Source organism: Hemitrygon akajei, chromosome 27, assembly GCF_048418815.1.
Source record: "Hemitrygon akajei chromosome 27, sHemAka1.3, whole genome shotgun sequence".
In the NCBI taxonomy this organism is placed as follows: Eukaryota; Metazoa; Chordata; class Chondrichthyes; order Myliobatiformes; family Dasyatidae; genus Hemitrygon; species Hemitrygon akajei.
In genome coordinates, this window is record NC_133150.1 from 15,167,161 (window position 1) to 15,191,509 (window position 24,349).

Here is a 24,349-nt window from a genome sequence, read left to right on the forward strand (position 1 = left end):
TACCTGTAATATAGTGGGCCGATGCCATTACCTTTTGTCTGATTTCCTGCTCAAAGGCATTGATGCTTCCATACCAGGCTGAGATGCAGCCAGTCAATATACTCTCCATTGACATGCCAAATACAGAAGGAACCAAGCAGAGAAAATGCAATTTGTTAAAGTTAGCAATAGATTAAAAGAAAAAGATTTATAATGTAGCTACTTGACGCATAAAGGAATGGAAAAGCAATTATACAAGAGCAATTTAGTATGAATCATAGAAAGATTATAAGTTAGGTATAAAGGAAAAGTTTAACAAAATTTAATGTGATTAACATAGATTGAGACTAGAGAAAATATAATGGGAAATAATGAATTGGCAGAGAAAATTAATGAATATTTTGTTTCTGCCTTCATGGAAGATGACAAAAGATCTTTCAGAAATAATAAAAAATAACACACTTGGAGTGAAGGAGGAGCTGAAAGCAATTCATAAAAAACCTGGAGTAATTAATAGGAATGCAAGTTCATAAATCCCCTGGACCTGACCATCTACACTGAGTGGTTAAGGATGCACTTGTTGTCTTCTTCAAAATTCCATGGATTCTACAACAGTTCACACAAATTAGAAGGGACTGAATGTAATCTACCTATTCAAAAAAGGTTTGGGAGAGTAAACAGAATTACAGACTAGTTTACTAAACATTAGTACTGGAAAAATTCTGGAACCAATGATTAACGAAGTAGGGTGGGGTCACTTAGAAAATAATAATTAGTCTGGACAAAGTCAACATGGAGTTGTGAAAGGCAAATCATTTGACTAAATCTGTTATAGCTTTTTCTGGTGTGACTATAACTAGGTGAGTAGTTAAGGTGGTGGGGGAGATAGTGGATGTCATATACTTGAACACTTAAAGGGCTCCTTAAAGGAACACTTAAAGGAAATGGCAGACGAGTTGAACAGGTACTTTGGATCTGTCTTCACTAGGGAAGACACAAACAATCTCCCAGATGTAATAATGGCCAAAGGAACTAGGGTAAAGGATGCACTGAAGGAAATTTATATTAGGCAAGAAACGTTGTTGGATAGACTGTTGAGTCTGAAGGCTGATAAGTCTCCGGGACCTGATCGTTTGCATCCCAGGGTACTTAAAGAGGTGGCTCTAGAAATCGTGGACGCATTGGTAATCATTTTCCAATGTTCTATAGATTCAGGAACAGTTCCTGCTGATTGGAGGGTGGCTAATGTTGTCCCACTTTTCAAAAAAGGAGGGAGAGAGAAAACAGGGAATTATAGATCGGTTAGCCTGACGTCAGTGGTGGGAAAGATGCTGGAGTCAATTATAAAAGAGGAAATTATGACACATTTGGATATCAGTAGAAGGATCAGTCCGAGTCAGCATGGATTTATGAAGGGAAAATCATGCTTGACTAATCTTCTGGAGTTTTTTGAGGATCTAACTATGAAAATGGACAAGGGAGAGCCAGTGGATGTAGTGTACCTGGACTTCCAGAAAGCTTTTGATAAAGTCCCACATAGGCGATTAGTGGGCAAAATTAGGGCACATGGTATTGGGGGCAAAATACTGACATGGATTGAAAATTGGCTGGCTGACAGGAAACAAAGAGTAGCGATTAATGGCAGGCTGTGACCTGTGGGGTACCGCAAGGTTCGGTGCTGGGACCGCAGCTGTTTACAATATACATTAATGATTTAGATGAAGGGATTAAAAGTAACATTAGCAAATTTGCCGATGACACAAAGCTGGGTGGCAGTGTGAAATGTCAGGAGGATGTTATGAGAATGCAGGGTGACTTGGATAGGTTGGGTGAGTGGGCAAATGTATGGCAGATGCAGTTTAATGTGGATAAATGTGAGGTTTATCCACTTTGGTGGCAAGAACAAGAAGGCAGATTACTATCTAAATGGAGTCAAGTTAGGAAAAGGGGAAGTACAACGAGATCTAGGTATTCTTGTACATCAGTCAATGAAAGCAAGCATGCAGGTACATCAGGCAGTGAAGAAAGCTAATGGCATGCTGGCTTTTATAACAAGAGGAATTGAGTATAGGAGTAAAGAGGTCCTTCTGCAGCTGTACAGGGCCCTGGTGAGACCCCACCTGGAGGTGTGCAGTTTTGGTCTCCAAATTTGAGGAAGGACATTCTTGCTATTGAGGGAGTGCAGCGTAGGTTCACAAGGTTAATTCCTGGAATGGCGGGACTGTCATATGTTGAAAGATTGGAGCGACTGGGCTTGTATACACTGGAATTTAGAAGGATGAGAGGGGATCTGATTGATACATAAAAGATTATTAAGGGATTGGACACACTGGAGGCAGGAAGCATGTTCCTGCTGATGGGTGAGTCCAGAATTAGAGGCCACAGTTTAAGAATAAGGGGTAGGCCATTTAGAACGGAGATGCGGAAAAACTTTTTCACCCAGAGAGTGGTGGATATGTGGAATGTTCTGCCCCAGAAGGCAGCGGAGGCCAAGTCTCTGGATGCATTCAAGATAGAGTTAGATAGAGCTCTTATAGATAGTGGGGTCAAGGGACATGGGGAGAGGGCAGGAACGGGGTACTGATTGTGTATGATCAGCCATGATCACAGTGAATGGCGGTTCTGGTTAGAAGGGCCGGATGGCCTACTCCTGCACCTACTGTCTATTGTCTATTGTCCTATGAGATTGCATTATAGGATCTCATATAATGCGATCCTATATGAGGATAAGAATGTATTTTTAAATTTTACTTGGTACTGCCACTTGGACCAACATTTATTGCCCGTTCTAACTTGCTCCTGGAAAGATGCTGATGAGCTTTTTCCTTGTGAAAGTACTCACAGAGTGTTGCAGGATTTCGACCTAGAGTCAATGAAGAATTGACAAAATATTCCCAAGTCATGATGATGTATGACTTGAGCAGAAACCTACAAGTGAAGATGTTCCTCTGTGCCAAAATGCTAAAACAGCATAGACCATTGCAGCTCAGTACAGGCCTTTCAGCCCACAATTTTGTGCTGGCTTTTTAACCTAAGATCAACCTAACCCTTCCCTCCTATGTAGCCCTTCATTTTTCTATCTTCTGTTGCCTATCTAAGATTTTCTCAGATGCATCTGCCTCTACGAACATCCCCGGCACCCACCATTCTTTGTGTAAAAACCATACATCTGACATCCCCTCTATACGTTCCGCTGATCAGCTTAAAATTTTGCCTCCTTGTGTTAGCCATTTCCAGCTGGGAGAAAAAGTCTCTGGCTATCCATTCAATTCATGCCTCTTATCATCTCATATACCTTGTACACCTCTGTCATGAACCTTTGTGGTCTTATATAGAGGGATCAAGAGTTTAGAAAGATACGAGGTGATTTAATTGAAGTATGCAAAATTCTTAAATGCCCTGACACCGCCAGTGCAGGGATGATGATTCTCTCATCTGCTGTGATGTTTAGAACAAAAGTCATGGTCTTAAAATGAAGGGTATACCATTCAGCATTGAGATGAAAGGAGGCAACTCCACTCTAAGGTAGTTAGTATTTCAAAGTTCAAAGTAAATATATTATCAAAGTATGTGCATGTTACCAAACACTACTTTGTGATTCATTTTCATGCAGGGAAGTGAGGAATGGAAAATCAGTTGAGGATTTTGTTCAAGACAGACACTCACCCCCATCATTGCAAAGTGCTTTGAGAGACTGGTTCTGTCACATCTGAAATCCTGTCTGCCCGCTACCCTGGACCCCCATCAATTTGCGTATCGCACCAACAGGTCAACAGAGGATGTCATCTCCACGGCACTTCACTCTGCCCTGACCCACCTGGACAACCCCAACTCTTACGTCAGAATGCTGTTCATTGACTTTAGTTCGGCATTCAATACTGTGAACACCTCCAAGCTGATCGCCAAACTTCACCAGCTTGGTATCAACTCATTCCTCTGCAATTGGACCTTGGACTTTCTGACTAACATACCACAATCTGTTAAGTTAGACAACCTCTCCTTCCCCACTCTCACCCTGAACACCGGCGTGCCTCAAGGCTGTGTGCTGAGCCCTCTTCTGTACTCCCTTTTCACCTATGACTGCGTTCCAGTACATGGTTCTAATTCCATAATCAAGTTCGCAGATGACACCACGGTGGTTGGCATGATCAGAGGGGATGCCGAGACGGCCTACAGGGACGAGGTCCAGCACCTGGTTGCGTGGTGTGTCGACATCAACCTGGCCCTTAACATCCAGAAGACCGAGGAGATCATTGTGGACTTCAGGTATGCTAGGAGCCACACTCACGTCCCCATCTACATCAATGGAGCTGTAGTGGAGTGTGTATCAAGCTTCAAATTCCTTGGTGTCCACATTTCCAAGGATCTCACCTGGTCACTGATCTCCTCCATCCTGATCAAAAAGGTACAACAGCGCCTTTATTTCCTGTGGAGCATCAAGAAAGCTCACCTCTGTCCCAGGAAACTGATGGACTTTTACCATTGTACCATTGAGAGCATATTCACCAACTGCATCTCGGTGTGGTATGGCAATTGTCCTGAATTGGACTGCAAAGCACTCCAGTGTGTGGTGAAAACTGCCCAGCAGATTATCGGCCCACCATTGAGAACATCTACCATAAACGCTGCCTGGGCAGGGCGAAAAGCATTATCAAAGATGCATCTCACCCTAACCATGGACTTCTTACTCTCCTCCCATCCGGTAGGCACTACAGGAGTCTCTGCTCCTGCACCAGCAGGCACAGGAAGAGCTTCTTCCCTGAGGCTGTGACCCTGCTGAACCTCACATCACAGCGCTAAGCAGTATTGCACCCACATTGTACTGTCTCAGTACTTTTATATTTGTGTAGCTGTAGCACTTACTTTTTATTCACTGTTATTTTGTAAATAACACTACTCTTTGCATTTCTGGTTAGATGCATTTCATTTGGCTTTGTATCTGTACTCGGCACAATGACAATAAAGTTGAATCTAATCCAATCTAAAGAGATTTTTGGATCTGAAGAGTAATCAAGCACTGTAGGGTTATTGCAGGAAAATTGATCTTCCAGGGTATCAAAATTTAAATTTCAAAGTAATTGATTAAAATTGATCAAAGTACATATATGTCACCATACACTACCCTGAGATTCATTTTCCCGTGGCCATTCACATTAAACTACACACTAAGACAGACAACCAACGTGCAAAAGTAGGCAATCTATGCAAGTACAAAAAAACTAATAAATAAATAACTAAATATTGAGAACATGAGTTGAATAGTCCTTGATAGTAAGTCCATAGGTTGTGGAATTAGTTCAGTGTTGAGGTGAGTGAAGATATCCACACTGGTTCAGGAGTCTGGTTCTGTTGGTGTGGCAGTTAAGGTTCCTGTGCCTCCTTCCTGATGGCAGCAGTGAATGGTGGGTGTCCTGCTTTCCTGTGACAGGGCTCCTTGTAGATGTACTCAATGGTGGGGAGGACATTACCTGTGATGGAATGGGATGTATCCAGTATTTTTTGCAGGCTTTTCTGTTCAGGAGTATTGGTGCTTCCATACCAGGCTGTGATGCAACGAGCCAGTATTCTCTCCACCGTGCACATATAGAAGTTTGTCAAAGTTATAGATGGCGTGCCAAATCTTTGCAAACTTCTTGGAAAGTACATCTGCTGTCACCCCTTGTCTGGAATAGCACTTACGTGCTGGACGCTGACAGATCCTCTGAAATGATACCACTGAGGAATTCAAAGTTGCTGACCCCTTTCACCTTTGAACCTGGGATGACGACTGGATCATGGACGTCCAGTTTTCTTCTCCTGTAGTCAATAATCAGCTCTTTGGTTTTGCTGATGTTGAGTGAGAGGTGGTTGTTGTGGCACCATTCACAGATTTTCAATCTCTCTCTTATATTCGGCAATATGGCATTTGATACCTTTGATTTGGGTACAGTTATTGAACTAGTAATCTAGAAGCAGGGAGTTTAAAACTTACATGTAAACGGTGGAATTTAAGTTCAAGATGATGTGGTCTCAAGATATACCTCAGACTAACCAGTTAAAGACAGCAGACTTCCTCCCCTGAAGAACATTAGTGAAACCAGAGGGATTTTTTTTTTACAAAAAAAAAGCAACACGTAAACTATTGTGATTAATATCAGCAAGGATGAAGCTCACGTCATTCTGAAACCACAGTCAGAAGATGGGGGTGAATCAGAGACCTCACACCATAGATTGCACAAGGCCATAGATTTCACAAGGCCATAATGAAGGAGGGTGTCCCATACTGGAGGAGCAAGCATGGTCTCAGAAAGCCTATGAAAGTGGCTTGACAAAGTCAGAGATGGAGAATATTAAAGATCCCACAGAGGATCCTACAGAGTAAGAAAACTGCAGTTCAGTAACAGGTCTTGGGCAAATGGAGCCAATTAGATCAGATATGGAGTGGCAGTTTGTTGAGTGGGAACCTTGCACTTAAGTAAAACACACAGAGAGAGGTGGTTACCGATGCTTTAATCTGGAACACAAAATAATCTCTGGAGAAAGTCAGTAGATCAGGCAACATGACCATGGACAGAGAGCTGGTCAGTGTTTATGGTTGAGACGCTGCGTGAGTTCTTGACCTGAAAGATTAATTATTGTTATAGAGTAATACAGCACAGAAACAGGTCCACCTGATCAATGCTGACCACCAACACTGTTCCCTGCTAGCTCCAGTTGCCACGTTCGGCCAATAACCCTCTCCTCCCATCTAAATGCCTCTTAAATGTTCCAAATGTACCTACCTCGACCACTTCCTCCAGCTTCTAGTTCCAGAAACTCACTACCCCCTTTGTAAAGAAAGTCCTCTTTTAAATCTCACTCAAATTACTTCGGAGAGAATTTGTTTCCCTCTTCCTTGATGATGAAGGTAATGATTAACATGTTTAATTGCTGGAATCTATTATCGAGGATGGTGTTGTGCCACCTTTATAGTGATACATATGCTCATTCTAGGAAAGCACTAGTGATATGGTGACATCAAGAAATTTGGGGTACTGACCCTCTGCAACACCCCGACATCCCCAAATGAAAGCTATCTTGTGGACCTGCAGTTCTTCCACCTGTAGTCAATATTCAGCTCTTTGAGCTGGCATTGAGTAAGAGATTGTTCCTGTGACACTACTCAAGCAGATTTTCAACCTCCCTCCTATATGCCGATTCATCACTATCTTCGATTCAGCCTACAACAGTGGTGTTATCAGCAAACTTAAATGTGGCATTTGAGCTGTACTTAGCCGCACAGTCATAGGTATAAAATGAGTAGAGTGAGGGCTTAAACACACTGTCTCGTGATGCACCCGCGCTGATGGTGATTGTGGTGTGGATTTTTTTGCCAATCTGTCTGCAAGTGAGGAAACTGAGGGTCCTGTTGCATAGGGGAGTATCGAGGCCTAGGTCCTAGAGTCTAGTGCGGAATCTTCCATGAGTTACAAACTCAGTGTGCTGAGTTTCTCCAGCAGGATGTTTTTAGCATGTATAAATTTTTATGGCTCTCTAGCGAAAGTAATTGTAACAAATTCTGCTTTGAACCATTTAGATCAGATTATAAAGTCATTTTATTTGTCAGTTTAAATTACTGACTATTGCCATGCTGCTTCGAGAATGGATCGGAGGGGATAATGGGTCATTACATGAGTGTACTACTGTCCTTGTTTACTCTAATTTAAAACCACTAAATCCTGTAGCACTGAAGACTTGAGTGGAGGCTGTAATCCTGTTGCTCGTTATGTAGTGACCTCCAGTCACATCATTTTGTGTTCCCAGTTGACCTCTTCACATCAATGGGAAATCGTTAAATCTCGGGCAGAAATTGCTTGATTTTTTTTTGTCCGTTTTATGACTCCTTTGTATCATGAACTCAACTCCAGGATCTGTCAAATGCCATGCTTGTGATATCCCTTTGAACTGTGGGTTGAAATTGTGTTAAGAACGCTGTTGTAGATCACGGACTTCGACAGAACCCCAGCCAGCTTGAAAAGGGAAAATTCAGATTCAGATTCAGATTCAGTTTATTGTCATTTAGAAACCACAAATGCAATGCAGTTAAAAAATGAGACAATGTTCCTCCAGAATGATATCACAAAAGCGTATGACAAAACAGACTACACCAGAAAATCCACGTAACGTTTGGCAATCCCCAATCCAGAGTCCAGAGAGGCTGTTGCATATTAATATCGCGCTACCATCTTAGCGTGTTCCCCGGAAAGGAGCTCCAAATCCACCAGACAAAAACAAGACTAAAAACTAAAGCTACAAGACCTGCACAAAAACAACATAGTTACACCATATAGTTACAACAGTGCAAACAATAGCATAATTGATAAAAAAAAACAGACCATGGGCACAGTAAAAATAGTCCAAAGATGTTAAAGGACTATAAGTTCAAAAGAAATCACCACACAGTTTCCACAAGTCCCCAGGGTCCCAACAGACTCGCCATCCCACGCCGTCGGCAGAAGGGAATACCCCCACTATGGGCTTCCACGGCACCACCTGACTCAGCCTTGCAGATGCAGCAGACAATGAAAGCTCCGTCAAAACCAGCTTCGCAGACGCAGCACACACCGACAGTGACCTGACCGCAGTGGACTCCGAGTCCGTCGAACCTCCGAGCCGACGACCATCCCCTCCGGCACAGCTTCTCTGAGCACCATCCCCTGCCGAGCGTATTAAGACGGCCCCACTAACAGCCATCGGCAATGTGACCCTGAGGACTGGGGGCCTGTTCTTCTCAGCAGAGACCCGGACCTCACAGCAGCAGCAGCAATGAAGAAGGTCTTCCTGGAGATTTCCAGATGTTCCTCCGTGCTCCCACGTCCGTTTTCAATCGATTATGATTGCGCACGGCACCCCGCTTCACAAATAAGAGATAATCAGCTCCGGAGTGGCCGCTGCAAGCTGCGTCGCGCCGCCATCTTGGTTCTAGAAAATGAGACATTAGAGAGAGCAACAAGCTGTTTCTGTGGATGAGCCTAAAGAAGCAGCCATTTGGTGCCATCTTAACTCTACCCACTTTCGGGTTAACAATAGCTTTTGCTGATGCAGATCATGGTCTCTCTTTAGGGGCTTTGCTGTTACTTGCTGGGTGGAGGGTGCTGATGCTTTCTGCTGAAGTAGGTGGGATGGAGGGAAGAGGTTGATGCTTTGCTGGGCTGCTTGTGTGTGGGGGGGAGAAAGGGCTTAGGGGTTCTAATGTTTTACTGTTATTCATCTTTTGGGGTTCTCTTCTGTTTGTGGATGTCTGTGAAGAGTAAGAATTTCAGGTTGTATTCTGTATACATTCCCTGATATTAAAATGGAAACATTTGAACCATTTGAAGTATGATGACATGTTACCTCTTAGCCTGGCAGCCAGTCAAACGTCAGTAGGCAAATGTGCTGCAGAGAATGTTGAGTCTGTTGCTTGTTAATGATAGCTCTATGACACCTGCATTCTCCACTGCTACCACTGCCAGCACATTAAAGCTCAGCTCCTGGGTGCAGTACTACATAATAATATCAGAATAAGTATCAGCAAAAAAGTGGTGTCAAGAAAAAAAGAAATGCCAATACATCTAAAAATGACAGTTGTAGTTCTCTATATACAGCTCCCAGTGTAACTTCTTATGGATCGATTACTTTCATAATATGCTGTTGTGATCTACAATTACCAGAGTGGCCTCACAAGCAGACAGAACAATGCAAGGGATTATGGTAAAGCTACTTTCCATTGCAGCTGTCTGTGTGTGTCTGTTTATTTTACTGTCTGTGGTGACACTTTGGCCCTGTTTCAGCACTACATCACCAGGGATACGTCCCTTCATTTGAAAAGTGAAGTCCAAGATGCACCTAATGCTGGACTCAAACCTCCCTTCTTCACTCCTCCAAGCTCATAATTACATAACAATATGAAAAATAAGAGCAGGAGAAGGAAATACATATGTCCTCTAAAGCTTGCTTAGCCATTAAACAAGAGTGTGACTGATCTGACGATTAACTTCAACTCTAATTGCCTGTCTGCCTGATCCCCACATACTTAAATTCTCCTATAATCTAACCATCTGTCCATCTCTGCCTTGAATATACTCAGTGAGTCTGGAATGGAGAATAATAAAGATTCAAATCACTCATGGAAGAGGAGGTTTTTCTTATCTAAGTGTTAAATGGGTGACACACTATGCCAAGATTATTTTCTTCATATTCCCATCCTCTAAGCACCTACCAGTATGTAAGCTCTTTCAGATTTTTTTTGGTAAGATCTTATTTCTTTCTTCTATATGACAATCTGCATTTAATTAATTTTGCATCACAGGAGAATGTCCTTATCCAACACATTAACTGAGTGCTGAATTCAAATATATCTATCTCACAACATTATCATTTTACTTGTAGCTCATGCCAATGACATGTGTTTCAGGTTATGCTGATCCTGCCATTAGCTCTCAGACAGAAGTTAAACCATTTGCGTTTAACTACAAAGCTGACACTGCACGCCATTTTTCTCTTATTAATATCATCACACCATCATCCCCTCAAAACGAACCAATAAGCTCCAAGATCTTGGTATCAGCACCTCCTTGTGCAATTGCGTCCTGGGTTTCCTCTCTTGCAGAGTCCAGAGAGTTCAGATTCTCAACTTCATCTCTTCCACATTCTCCATCAGCACAGCTGTACTACAAAGCTGTGTGCTTAGCCCCTGCTCTACTCGCTTTACGCTTACGGTTGCAAGGCTAAGCACAGCTCTAGTGCCACACTCAGGTTTGCTGATGGCACCACTGTCATAGGCCGAATCAAAGGTGCCGATGAGTCAACTTACAGGAGGGAAATTGAAAATCTGGCTGAGTGGTGCCACAGCAACAACCTCTCTCTCAGTGTCAGCAAGAGCTGATTATTCACCACAGGAGGAGGAAACTGGAGATCCATAAACCAGTCTCATCGGAGGATCAGAGGTGGAGAGGGTCAGCAACTTTAAATTCCAAGGAGTTATTGTTTCAGAGAACCTCTCCTAGGCCCAGTATGTAATTGCAAATATGAAGAAAGCATAGCAGCACCTCTACATCCTTTAGATTTTGTGGAGATTTGGCATGACATCTAAAACTTTGACAAACTTCTATAGATGTTTAGTGGGGAGTATACTGATTGGCTACCCCAGTGCTCTTGGATGGAAAATCCTACAAAAGGTAATGGATTTGGTCCAGTCCATCACAGGTAAAGCCCGCCTAGCCATTGAGCACATCTACATGAAACGCTGTCGCAGGAAAGCAGCATCCATCATCAGTGACCCCCAGCGCCCAGAACATGCTCTCTTCTCTCTGCTGCCATCAGAAAGACGGTATAAGAGCCTCAGGACTCACACCATCAGGTTCAGGAAGAGTTATTACCCCTCATCCATCAGGATCTTGAACCAAAAGGCATAACTTCACTCAACTTCACTTGCCCCATCATTGAAATGTTCCTACAATCTATGGACTCACTTTTAAGGACTCTTCATCTTATGTCCTTAATATTTATTTCTCATTAATTTATTATTATTATTTCTATCTTTATGCATTTGCACAGTTTGCTGTCTTCTACACTCTGGTTGAACACCCAAGTTGGGCAGTCTTTCATTGATCCTCTTTAAATTTTTATTATCCTATAGATTTATTGAGTATACTCACAAGAAAATGAATCTCAGGGTTGTATACAATGACATACATGTACCTTGGTAATAAATTTACTTTGAACTTTGAACTTTGAACAGAAGTCACTGAGCAATCATTGAGTAACTGAACTTTTAGGCTTTTAATCATACATTATTCTATCTCTGTCTCACCAAGATTTAGTAGCTTTAGTAATGACTATTGATTTTGAAGTTAGGTTAAAGTTAAACAGTTACGCTGTTTGACAAACACATGGACAATCCCACGTTCTCATGATACTGACCAGAACATCTCAGATGCTGAAAATAAACCATCACTATGCGTCAGCCAGAAAAGATGTAATAAGCCTCTCACAAAGCTGGTGATGATTTAGTGAAAGACTATCTGCCATATGATGATTTGACCTTAAGTCTGCCTGCACAATGAATCTTAAAGTATCATCTGTCATACGTTGAAGCCAACTTTCACTGAAATAGGATTTCATTTCTTAGATGTTAAAATAATAGCAGAGTGTTTTGCTACTAATTTCTTTTTTTATTTAAACATATCACTTGCAAGGCCACATTTAATATCCATTTCCCATTGTCCTTGAGAAGGGGAATGATGACGGGGATGCCTCAGTATTGAGGGCCAGCAAGTTCCATGATTTAGACCAGAGGCGACGAAGGAACAATAAAAGCTGTCAAGATGGCTCATGACTTTGAGGTGATCTTGAAAATTCGGGTGGGTTGGGTGCTCATGTCTAGCAATGTGGTAGCGGCTGAGGGTTTGTTTGGCATTGTTGATGAAACTGATAAATGGATACTGATGATACTATGATATTCTGGTATGAGAAAAATGCAGATTAAAATTGGAGGATAAGATAGCAGTCAGATGAGCTCTGTTGTTCTGGATGCTGTGGAGCTTCCTGGATGTTCCTGGGAATGCACTCCTCCAGGCAAGTGGAAATATTCCAGAATATGGCTTTGGAGAGACCAGGAGATAAATCATTTGTAACGGGACATCCAACTTCTGTGGCCACTGATTGTCAGTGTCATGAACAGAGATATCTATGATGGGCATATTGCAGGTAATAAAATAGGTTTTAAAGTGGTGTCACTTCTCTCAGCACCTGATACAGACCTGCCTGTAAACTGTGTCCCTCAGTGGATCAACTCTTGGTGATAGATGCTGAAGTTACCTAGCTGAAGTCATGTTTTTTTCTTGCTACCCCACCAGTACTTCTCTGCCCCTGGTTAACCCTTCCTGTTCATACTATGCTATTCCTCTAACTCCCAGTAATTTCTCCCTCTCCCCCTTCTTTCTTTTTCCATTCCCCATTCTGGCCTCTCTCTCACTTCTTCTCTCCTCCTCACCTCCCTCTGGTGCCCTTCCTCCTTCCCTTTCTCCCACGTCCACCCTCCTCTCCTGTCAGATTCCTTCTGCTTCAGCACTTCCTCTTTTCCGCCTATCACCTGCCAGCTTCCTTATTTCCCCACCCCACCCACCTACCTTCTCCCTCACTTGCCTTTTCAAATCAACTTCCAGTCGTACACCATCCCACCCCCCAACGCACACCCTTATCGGGCTTCTTCCTCCTTCCTCCCCAGTCCCACTGAAGGATTTCCACCCAAAACACTGGCTCTTTATTCCTTTCCATAGGTAACGCTCTGTAAGGTTTCACCGCTAATGTAATGGCCTCTCTGTAGCAGCAGTGTTTGGGTTATGACGAGAGATAACGGGGGCTTTGGAATGTGCACCATCCAATGACAGGCGTGTTTTTCTCTCTTGTGTGCCCGAGAGAAGGATTTGCGGGCTTTTGTTCAGCAGAAGATGAAGAGAGAGGATGCCAGAACGGGGAAATTATAGTCTGCAGGACGGAGTGGACTTGGATTGGGGTCATGTCTCGATGGCGCTGGGTGAATCGATGGAGAACGAACCGATGGGAAAACAGTGAGATCTACATTGCACTTAAGACTATTTCATGAGAATGGGCCCTTTTTCTTTTTTGTTTCTTTACTAACCCTATAGTCAAATTAAGAATTATACAGCTCAATTGTTTAATTGCATATTCTGTACTGTTTGTTATTTCATGATACTGATTTGTAACAGGGGAACACATCACGCAGCATCCACCTAAACAAGATTTCTCGAGTTTGGCCGGGCCGGAGGCTGTCTCCCCCTAGATTAAGCTGCTAGCTGAACCTGAGAGTTACAATTCTGGGGGTATCGTTTGGAATTGATTTTGTTGGATGCTGTGTGATTGCCCCGAGCATTGAACCAGTGGGGTAGATATTCGTACTCCTGATGATTTGTTAATTTGCCTGTTAAGTACTCTTAAAGCTGCAATTGTGCGGCGGAGGTTTGATATAATGGTGGGTGCAGCTCTCGTTTTAATGCAGACTAGCGCTGACATAACAGCAGCGGGGCAGGCTGAATCTAGTCGAGTTTCCTGTAACTGGGGATGGAGATTTCAAAAACAGGGTTCTATCGTTTCTGAGGAATGAGGGGAAGGAGTGTTTGGATTTAAAATGCCCAATTAGTCTTCCTTAGTCCTCAGGGAAGACTGAGAATTCTGAGGTAGTATCTGCCCTTACCTCTGGCGAATAAATGGAAAAATGCCCAGGTCCGAAGTCCCAGCTGTGGTAGGCTCTGTCTATTCTCTGGAATAATGCCCACCAGTAAAGGGGAGGAGCCTTCTCAGTTGTTAGATGAGTGACAGTGGTCTGATGATGTAAAACAACAGAGATTGGCTGAGGGTTTGAATGGGCGGGCTGCTGACGTGAGAGCCAACAGGTTGTGGTATCCCATAGCTAAAGCTGTCAATTACAAATGTTTGTACATGAAAGCACTGGAAGATGTCTTTGGCACGGCAGGAAGCCCAATGGAGCTGATGGCAGAGCTTCAGAACCTGCGTCAGGAGAAGGGGGAGAAGCTTTCTGTCTACATCTTTCGGCCGGAGACGCAGCTAAATTGCTTGTGGCGCAGAGGGGCCATTCGGGCGGCTGAGGTGGATCAGATAAGAATGGACCAGACGGCAAAGGGTGCCCAGTCCCAAGACCTGATCGCTTGGGGTCTCCGACAGTCTCGGAGACCATCCACCTCCCTCATTTGTTGAACTGATCAGAGAAGTACGAGAGGAGGAGAATGTGTCAGAGGCGCAGGAGGCCTCAGTCAGCAGGGTACGGTCCTCGGTAGTGGTCCCCTGTGGTGAAGTGACCACACATAGCCTACCCCAGGGAGCGGTAGAGGAGACTGTGGCAGAGTTGAGAACTGAGATGTCTCAGCGTGTGTGAACCCCCCATATGATGGGGATTGAGGATCCCCTGAGGGAACAAACAATGTGGAGGGCTGCTAGCAGTCGATATCACGCAAGAAGGAGAGTGAGCTTCCAGGTACCTGAGCAGAGGGAGTCGTTGGGAAAACTTAGAGGAGGCACAGTGAGGGAACGGCCTGGTGTCTCTGGCGGAACACGTTCTTAGCAAAGTACCATGGAAACCCTGAAAGTGAAACACCCATTTCCAGAAGGCTTAGTGGGACCATGCTACAGTGTATTGTTACGGATAGAAGGTATTTACGCTATAGCCATACTCGACACCGGGTCGCAGGTCACGTTGCTGTACCGTTCGTTTTACAACCAGTATCTGATGCATTTACCATTGACACCATTCAGGGCAGTGGAGATCTGGGGTCTCAGTGCTGGTGATTATCCCTACGATGGTTATTTGTCATTGAAGCTGGAGTTTTCAGAGGCCGATGTGGGAGTGTCTGAGGTCCTTGATACATTGGTGCTGGTTTGGCCGGACCCTGCTGAGACGGGCGATGTTTCAATACTGGTGGGGACCAACACTCCTCTGGTGAGGCGGCTCATGGGGGCCTGCAAGGAAAGGGCTGGGGAAAGCTTTCTGGGAACATTGTCCGTGCACCTGGTATTTTGAGCTGTTTTTGAGGAAGTGCATGGCTGCATTAGGCTGGATACCAAATTTAGACGAGGGACTGTGATTCACCCACTCTAAGCCAATAGTGTTACGGCCTGGGGAAGTACCAAGAGTGATGGGGACCCCCAAATTTCCCAGATGTCTGAGGGCGAGGCTCTCTTAGTGGACGTTACAGAAGACCATAAGGAGGAGTCAGGATTTCCTGATGGGGTACTGGTGAGGCCCGAACTGCAGAAGCCCTCGGTAGTACAGGCGAGCAGGATGGCAGTGATTATCAGGAACACCACAAAGAGGGAGGTCACCTTCAAGCGGGAGATACCCCTGGTGCATCTGTTCCCAAGGACCGTAATGTCTAGTGTCCCTGTGAGACAAGCTGGGGAGAAACTATTGGAAAAGGGGGGAAAGTTGGTCACTGATTCATTCAACTTCAGGAACTCCCCTGTTCCTACGGGTTGTAAGATGAGGTTGATAGAGAAGATGTTGAAGCTGGAAGGTGTCTTTTCCACTGACGAGTTTGATGTGGGTTGCTCCAAGAGCACGTGTCACACTATCCAGATGTCCAAGGACACCCTATTCAGAGAAAGGTTGCGGCGACTGGCCCCTGCAGAGGTGGAAGACGTTCGGCAGCATTTGTGTAAGTTGAAGGAAGCTTACATCATCACCAAGCCCCAAAGCCCCTATGTGCCCCCAGTAGCAGTGGCCTGAAAGAAGAATGGGAAGTTACGCACATGTTCAGACTATAGGATTTTGAACAGGCGCACTGTTCCTGTCCAGTATTTGGTCCCGAGGATCGAAGATGCGCTGGCCTGCCTGAGTGGTGCAAAGTGGTTCAGTGTGCTGGACTTGAGGAGTGGATATTACCAGATCCCCATGAGTGAGGCTGACAAAGAGAAGGTGGCATTTATATGCCCCCTGGGATTCTTCCAGCATCCACTGTGGCCAAAGTGTTATGGGAGAAATATTTCATTTTTCATGGCCTTGTCAGGCAGATACAGAGTGATCAGGGACGGGATTTCGAGAGCAGGCTCATCCACAAGTTACTGAGCATGCTTGGAGTCGAGAAGTCGAGGACCGCACCCTATCATCTGCAGGATGATCCCCAGCCCGAGAGGTTTAATTGGACCTTGCTAGACATGCTCGGGACCCTGGAGATCAGCAAGAAGAGCAGGGTGGAGTCAACATATTGTGCATCTGGTCCTTAGTTACAACTGTACCCGAAATGAAGCTACTGGGTACTCGCCATACAACCGAATATTCAGGCGAGGCGAGCTTGCCCAGTGACCTTTGTTTTGAGACTGATGACGGTGACTTACCCCCGAAGACTTATCTGAAGCATGTGTCTGATATGAGAAGAGAGCTGAAAAGGGCTTATGAATTAGCTGGGGTCGCGGCTGCCAAGCAGTATCAAGGGAATAAGAAGAGGTATGATCAAAAGGTGAGGTTCTCCCAACTCCTGTCAGGAGACCGAGTCCTCAGAAAGAATTTGGGGCTACCTGGAAAGCATAAGTTGGCTGACCGCTGGGCAGCCACACCCTACGTAGTGGAGAGTCAGATGCCAAACCTACCAGTTTTCCGGGTGAAACTGGGGGAATGGGGAATGGGCCTGTCAAGATTCTTCATCGGAACCACCTGCTGACCCTGGGACAAGAGGTGCAGGTAGACCCAGAGTCTGACTTGGAGCCTGCACCTAGTAAGAGGACTCTGCGGAAATGTGGGGCGACTACAGGGCCCACAGCAGGCGAGATTAGGCCGGCCCATACACCTGAGAGGGATACTCACTTGGAGGGTGAGGACCTGGATGCTGCCTTTTGCTAACTCCCCATTGACTGAGGGAGACTCCCGGCCCTTCTCCCACTGAGTCAGGTGAAGCTGGGGGCCTATCTGTGGAGAGCCTGGATGGCAGCCGGATGCTGCAAGGGATGAAGCGGGGCTTGGCCTCGGGACTGAGGGGTCCAAGTTGCAGGTGACAGGCCAGGGGAGGCCTTCCCGGTAGACCAGAATAATCCCTAGTAGTGTCTGAACCTGAAGAGTTAGGTGAGGGGGGTGCGGAGGTCTCAGAAAATTAAGAAACCACGGAGAGCCTGGCCGATGTAGCACTGAGGGAACAGAGTGTGACCCCCACTACTTTTGGGGCTATGTCACTGCCTTGTACACCTGGGTTGGACTTTGTGCTTTGCAGGAGGAGTTGGTGAATTATCTCAACATCGTGAGGACATGACTAAAGGGAGAGTGTAACGTTCTGTAAGGTTTCACTGCTAATGTAGTGGTTTCTCTGTAGCAGCAGGATTTGGGTTGTGACTAGAGATAACGGGGGGCTTTGGAATGTGCACCATCCAATAAGAGGCATGTTTTTCTTTCTTGTGTGCCCGAGAGAAGGTTTTGCGGGCTTTTGTTTGGCGGAAGATGAAGAGAGAGGATGCCAGAACGGGGAAGCCGTAGTCTGCAGGACAGAGTGGACTTGGATTGGGGTCGGGAGTCAATGGTGCTGGGTGAATCAATGGAGAATGAACCAATGGGAAAACCGTGAGCTTCAACGTTGCGCATTAGACTGTTTCACGAGAACGGGCCCTTTTTCTTTTTTTGTTTTCTTTACTAACCCTACAGTCAAATTAAGAACTATACAGTTCAATCGGTTAATCGCATATTGTGTACTGTTTGTTATTTCGGGGTACTGATTTGTAATGGGGGACACATCACGCAGCATCCACCCAAACGAGATTTCTCAAGTTTGTCCGGGCCAGGGGTTATCACCCCCAAGATTAAGCCGCTAGCCAATCTGAGCGTTACACATAGACGCTGTCTAGTCTGCTGAGTTCCTCCAGCATTTTCTGTGTGTTGATCTGCAGAAGCTCTTGTGTTTATACGTTGCATGCCATTATGTCTGGGTCTGATAGAGTGTATTCAGTGATAAAGGATTCTGTGATTTGGCCAAATGGTATGATTCTGTAGCATGGAGTTTTTTTAAGGCTGAACTGCTTTTCCTCTCTTATACAGCCTCAAGTCTTTGTGAAGACGGCCTTTGCTATATTGACCAGACTGTGCTTTAACTTCTGTTAAATCCAGTGTCTGATCAGACTATGGGTAACCCATTTGTTCTTTTCTTCTTACACTTCATAGTATGAGTTCAGTATAATTGCTTCTTTTGTTAACCCACTTCAGAAGTCAGTTAAAAACTAGCAGCATCATTCTGGGTATGGAATCCCTCCTGGTAAGGAGGGCCATTTTCAACCTTTACAGACACAAACAGAACAGGTGAGGTTTTACAACAATTATTGGCTTCCTAAGTACCATTACCGAAACCAACATTTAATCAGAATTATTACATTAACTGTGTTTAAATTCCCTGATGCAATGGTGAAATCTCAACTCCAACACTGCACACTAATAATTCAGTAACATGTCCAGTTAAAGATTTGAAAACCTTCTTTCTTGCTGACGTTTCATAGAAACATAGGAACATAGAAAACCTACAGCACAATACAGGCCCTTCGGCCCACAATGCTGTAGTGAACGTGTACTTACTTCAGAAATTACCTAGGGTTACCCATAGCCCTCTATTTTTCTAAGCTCCATGTGCCTATCCATGAGTCTCTTGAAAGACCCCATCGTATCTGCAGTCAATATCCATCACAGGTAGCAAGGAGAAACAACCCTGATCCATGGCCTTTTATGACTCTTATGTGTAGTGAATGAGATGGCTGGAGGAGCTTAGGAGAATCAATGGCACCTAACAACAACTCCTTTGCTTGCATCTTCAGAAACAGCTCCATTTCCATCTTTAATATCTCTATTTTTCAGGGTTCTTTTGAAGACCCTGACCTGGAGTTACACACTGACTATGGTTCTTTGTGAGAATGCGACCCGTTCTTGGGTTTCACGACTGACAATTTTTTGGTGCGCCAAGGGCACGGCCTAAGAGCTCAGCTCACCTTTGGAGGGCTGAGATCTTGTGGCTCTGGAGACAGGCCGATCGAAAGATGGTGTCGGGGCAGGAGATCAGCGTGTCGTGGGAGATGGAAGATCTAAGGCTGTGCACCCAGAGACCCGAGATCTTTCGACACAGAGCTCGGAAAAAGCAACGCAACAGACTTTTAACATTGTAAATCAGTGAGTTGTTTGTTATGTCTCCCCTCTCGCTGTGAAACGGAGACATCTCTTTCTCCCTTATTAGGAAGAGAGAGAGAGAGCCTGTGGTATGTCGAATACCGGGTGAAATGCAAAGTCTTTGGGGTAACTGCAAGTCTGTGTCTTTGCTGTTGCTTTGCTCATGCTTGAGTGCTCAGTGGCAGGTGTTTTGCCATTGGAGAGAGGGGGGATCGTTGCTTGCTGCTGCTTACATGCGGGAGGGAGAGGAGCTGGGGGTCTTTGGGGTTCCAATCATTTAACTGTCATTCATTCGTTGGGGGCACTTTTCTGTTTTTCATGGATGGTTGTGAAGAAAAAGCATTTCAGGATGTATATTGTACACACTTCCCTGACATTAAATCTACCTTAGAAGCCTTTGAAACCTTTGAATAGCATCTTTTAGGGAACTGGACAACCTGTGCTCATTAAAACAGCAGGGGCAACTTTGACAGGTAGCTTAATCCATGAGTCCTTGCCTAACTGGCTGCCAGAGGTATTAAGATATTTTGTTTTGAATATGTAAAATGGTTACGTCATTTAAAAAAGATTAAAACAAACACATACAAATAAAAAAACTTTGCTTCATTCCATGCAATTGTTTTCCTTCATTGACTATCAATGGATGGGATTTTTCTGCCCCAAATCTAACCCAGCACAATCATTTTGTGCACATTCCCTAGTCCCATGCTGGGAATATGAGGAGTCCACAATCAAAGTAAGAGTACCTTTATTCTCAGAGTGCATACATGTAACCATATACTTCCCTGAGATTCATTTTCTTGCAGCCATTTCCAGGAAATAAAGAAATAATATAGAATTCTACAAAAAAGCTATACATAGACAAAGATTGACAAAAGCATACCAATGTGCAAAAGACAAAATGTGAAAATACAAATAATACTGAGAACATGAGTTGTAGTGAGTCCTTGAAAATGGGTCTATAGATCATGGAATCAGTTTAGAGTAGTGATCAATGAAGTTATCCACGCCACTTCAGGATCCTGATGGTTGTAGAGTAATAATTGCTCCTGAACCTGGGTGGTATGGGACCTAAAGTGTTGTACCTTCTTCCAGGTGAAAGTAGCAAGAAGAGGGCATGGCCTGGATAGTGGGGTTTGTTCAGGTTGGATGTTACATTTTTGTGGCAGCAGTCCATGGAAATGTAGGTGGGAAGAGTTTTATCTGTGATGGATTGGGTTATATCCACCAATTTTTGAAGTCTTTTCTGTTACTGAATATGGTGTTTCCATTCCTGGCTGTGATTAAGCCAGTTAGGATATTGTCTGTGGAAGTATATCAATAGAAGTTTGTCAAAGTTTATTTTGAGATGCCAAATCTATGTAAACTTTTAAGAAGTTTATACCTTCATACCTTCTTTGTGATGACACTTACGTGCTGGTATTAGAACAGATCCTCTGTCCTGTTGATACCAAAGAATTTAAATCTACTGACTCATCTCTCATTTCATTTCTCATGAGAAGAAAGTTGAATAAAATACCAGCTTAATACTTCTGTAACCAAGTTTAATAGTTCTGTGTCTGTGCACACATGAAATACTAAGTCTGAAAACATATTTAGGAAAATGTTTGCAATTAAGGACGGAGCTCTGCACACACAATTCTCTATAAAATTCAGGAAACTTCAGCTCATGGCATTGCATCACATCCCCGACTCCCCTGCCAAACAATTTTTGCAGGAGCACCATTAAGAGTGTTCCAGCCAGATTCGTTAGCATCTCACATGGTCATTACAAAGCATTTGAACACAAGACCCAACAAGGGATTGTGAGAATTGCTGAGAGGTTTATCAGAGTCTCTCGTCCACCCATCTGAGATATGTACTAGGAGTGCTGAGTACACAGAGCCCTAAGCATTGTCAATGATCCCTCCCATCCATCCAACAATCTCTCTGAATCCTTATCATCAGGCAGGAGGTAAAGTAGCATTAGTATATGAACTGGTAGGATGGGAAGCAACTCCTTCCCTCAAACCATGAGATTACAGAACTCCCTGCCACCATCCAGGTCTCATAACTCATGAAGTGTCAGTGCCGTCCTGTTTACCTTTTAATTTGTGTCGTAAATGCATCTTATGCTAAATATCAATCTTTTGGAATACATTCTATTCTTTAATAATTTACAAATGTTACTTGATATTACTTCATGTGTTGTATGTGAGTTATATGCACGATGTTATGGACCTTGGTCTGGAGAAACATTGTATTGTTTGGTGGTATACATGCATATGGTTGAATAGCAATAAACTTGAACTTGAAATCCAGTGCATTAACTGTTACCATTATGCTGATTTATAATGGTGAGATAACCTCAGGAGCTGACATCTCTGCTCTGATGCTCAAGCAGTTGATCCAGATTATTTCTAAACTTTGTGTCCTATTTGATCTGAAGATGAGCTTCCAGCCACATGACTGTCTCATCCTCCATGTTTCAGAATCCTCTGATGAAACTGCCACACCATTGTTATAACCTCCAGGTCTGACTACACAACACCATGCCAACACTCAGTTCAACAGACTTACAGAGATCGGTTGGTCTTCATTTCACTGCTGTCTTTGGGAAATAAACAGCAGATAATACTAGAAACAGTCAGCAGGTCAGGCAGCATCTGTTGATAGAGAACAGAAGTAATGTCAGTGAGCTTGCCTTAGTATTGGGAACCATTAATATATATAGTTACATATGTGCATAGCAAGAACAACACCAGAGTAGCAATCAATCTAATATGATACGTACTGTATATGTTAAAGATACAGAGGTGAAGGGCGAAAGAAAAGTGTAATGTATGGATCTATTTCTTTTAGAGCAATGACCTTCCCCCCCCCCCAGCACTATGCACTGATCTGTTGTCTGCGCATGCACTATTGTCTATGCATGCACATTGTTCTCTCTCTCTCTGCATGTGAATACACCAGTTAAAGCCATCTCCTGTGTGCGCGTTTTTAGTTAATATATATGTGGTTGTGCACAGACACAACAAATTGGCGATGAGAATGTTATCGTTGACAAGACACCTGCCAAAACTGATGCCACTCTACAGGCCCAGGGGCACGATGAGAATGTTGTCATTGACATGACTCCTGCCAAACCTGACGCCACTCTACAGGTCCAGAGGTGCTATCCTGAAAGAAACAGAGCGCCGCCCAAAAGACTGAATCTGTAGAACTGTGAAGTTAGTTATGGACTGTTACTGTGAAAGCATGTTTATTTGGAATATGGGTTTATAAAAGGGAACTTGAATGTTTTGTACATATATGTTGTATTCATTTATAGGGGAGGAAATGTAACGTATGGATCTATTTCTTTTAGATCAAAGCCCTCCCCCCTTAGCACTACATATTGATCTGTTGTCTGCACATGCGCTGTTGTCTATGCATGAGCGTTGTTCTCTCTCGCTGTAAAGTGAATACACCAGTTAAAGCCATCTTGCATCTGTGTCCTTTTATTTAATATATATGTAGTTGTGCACAGACACAACAAACATATTCAAAATTCAGAGATGATTTGGAAGGAAAGGTTAAATGATAAAAGGAATAATAATGCCATTTTTGAATTTCCAGTGGTTTTGAAATGTCTGCATTAGATGCATTCTTTCATTCAGACTCGATAGTAGATCATGATTTACAGCAGTTAGAATAGCAAAGATTGTTGGTGATTGACATTAGTCACAAATAAGGCAACAACAGCTGTGTTTTTGAAGCAAATGCTTCCCCCATAATGTAAGTGATGAGCGTAAAATAGGGCTAATGGACTGATTTCGTTTGTGCCAATTCAAATACCAATTGCAGCTGGTTTGGCTTTCTAGATTTGTTACGTGCATGCTTGTGAATGAGGTCATTACTGAGTGAGCCAATTCTGAATGCAGCCAGACTCAAACCTCATACTTCAGGGCACAAAACGGGAAATGCTTTCATACCAATCAATGCAACAAGTAACATAAACCTCAGAATAAATCAAAATAGTTTTTCTGAGCATTTCTTTGATCTTTAAGTGTTTGAAATGATTTATCTTGGACACTGGCTGCGCAGACCATGGTTGGGCATGGCTAGAATTAACTCCTGCCTTCAATTTACCTACTGCCACAACAGCTCCACAGTAGATATATTCTCAGTGTCTCTCAACTTGGCTTTGGAGCACATAGACATCAATAATGCTTGTGTCAGGCTGCTGTTTATTGATTACATAGAAACATAGAAAAACTACAGCACAATACAGGCCCTTTGGCCCACAAAGCTGTGCTGAACATGTCCTTACCTTAGAACTACCTAGGCTTACCCATAGCCCTCAATTTTTCTAAGCTCCATGTATCCATCTAGGAGTCTCTTAAAAGACCTTATCGCTTCTGCCTCCACTACCGCCACTGGCAGCCAATTCCACGCACTCACCACTCTCTGGGTAAAAAACTTACCCCTGACATCTCCTCTGTACTTACTTCCAAGCACCTTAAAACTATACGCTCTCGTGCTAGCCATTTCAACCCTGGGAAAATGCCTCTGAATATCCACATGATCAATGCCTCTCATTATCTTACACACCTCTATCAGGTCACCTCTCATCCTCTGTTGCTCCAAGGAGAAAAGGCCGAATTCACTCAAACTATTCTCTTAAGGCATGCTCCCCAATCCAGGCAACATCCTTTCCATGTCCTTCCTGTAGTGAGGTGATCAGAACTG

The 24,349-nt window shown here is 43.8% G+C and overlaps 1 long non-coding RNA gene across 1 annotated transcript; it reads left to right on the top strand.

The window, feature by feature from the left end:
* Nucleotides 1-14,707: 14,707 nt before the first annotated feature.
* LOC140717140 (uncharacterized) lies at nt 14,708-23,100 on the top strand. Its single transcript, XR_012096460.1, has 2 exons — nt 14,708-18,616; nt 19,334-23,100. It is a non-coding gene; the product is annotated as an uncharacterized lncRNA (long non-coding RNA).
* The last annotated feature ends 1,249 nt before the right edge of the window (nt 23,101-24,349 follow it).